The sequence below is a fragment of the Cryptomeria japonica genome, chromosome 11, assembly GCF_030272615.1.
Source record: "Cryptomeria japonica chromosome 11, Sugi_1.0, whole genome shotgun sequence".
Lineage (NCBI taxonomy): Eukaryota > Viridiplantae > Streptophyta > Pinopsida > Cupressales > Cupressaceae > Cryptomeria > Cryptomeria japonica.
In genome coordinates, this window is record NC_081415.1 from 478,046,224 (window position 1) to 478,047,883 (window position 1,660).

A 1,660-nucleotide genomic window follows, 5' to 3' on the forward strand; every position below is an offset into this window, starting at 1 on the left:
TAGATCTTGTCTCTTCCCTCCTATTTCAGTTTTGTGTTGATCGTACTGGTTAGCATATTGGTTTTCTCCACATAAAAAACATCCATCTTTAGGTCCCTTCTTATACTCTAGCTTATCCTTTCCATTATTGTTCCTATTGTTGTACATGTTATTGCCATAGTTATTGTTCCCTCTATTGTTATTCTTGTTGAAATTCTGTCCTTTGTTGTCCCCATTGTTCTTCTTCTTCATGCTTCTAATATGCTGAGTTCCACCCTTCTGATTGTTGTTTTGAAATTTCCTCTTCTTGAATTCTGAGTGTTTGTTCCTAGCTTCATATATCTGTTTCAATTTTTGTTCCTACTTAATGGCCTTCTCAAATGTTGCTGCCATGGTTTCAGGACTATGCATGTCAACTTTTGCCCCAATATGAGGTTTTAGTCCTAATATGAACTTACAAACCTTGAAGTTATCATTCATTTGATACTATGGTATATACTTCAGTAGGTGAGAAATTTTTTCCCAATATTGTGTTACTGTCATGTCTCCTTGAGTCAAATTCTGAAATTCAATTATCTTGTTGTCAAAGAAGTGCTGTGGAAGCCACCTCTTGTAAAAAAGTTGGATTCTCCCAAGTCAGTTCCCTAGGTTGAAAGTTGTTTTGTGCTTTTTCATTGTCCCACCATGTAGTTGCTTCTCCTGAAAGTTGATAGGTAGCCCAAATTGATCTAGTCTCATCAGATAGATTCCTAAACTCAAAGTATATTTCCATCTCAATAATCCATGCTTTTGCTCCATCACCTATGGTCTTTACATCAAATTTTGGTGGAGTAACTTTCTTGAGGTCCTTTCCTAATTCTTCTAAAATCTTCCCTTTGTTGGATTCCTCTTCCACCTTAGGTTGCTCTCCTTGCCTTACTCCTTGTGTCCTAGGTCCTTTGTTAGTAGGTTGTTCATTGACATCTTGTTCATTCTTAAGATTTTTAGTAAGAACATTTTTCATTTCTGGTTTCATATTGTTCATTCAGGTCTCTTGACGGTTGAGGAGCTCAAATATCTGATCCAATCTCTCACTAGGGTTATTGGTAGGTCCATTGCTAGGTCCATCTTTGTTCCTTGTTTGCACCATGTTGTCCTATTAAGCACCTTGAAAGTTAAGAAACTAAGTCTTAGCATAGAATACACAAGGCCCTAGAGTTTAAACCTATGGCTTTGATACCAAAATGTAAGGACCCACTAGTCCTAACCTTAATCAAACTATCACAATTAAATCATATTAAAAGTCTAATATGCATTTATGCAAATGAATATAAATTACCATTAATATAAGTGCAAGATTAACATTCATACGTAAGGAACTGAGATAAAGTAAAGTAAGAGCTAGATTATAACAAGCATGTAGGAATATGAAATATCATGTAAAATTGATGAATATTGCAACCTATAGTTAGTGTGCATATGAATAAGATAAATCTTGAATTAACATCATCATAACCATCCATCCTAATAATTAAGCATTCATAAAGGAAATAAAAGAAAACTCATTAAAAAAACACATAAGCAATGAGTCATGGACATGATGGACATATGTTAGTAGGTTAGTGGGTTTTCCTTCCTTTTTGTTAGTTACATTTTACATGGTGTCTTTCTGTCGCATTTTTGATAGTAGACCTCATGGGTC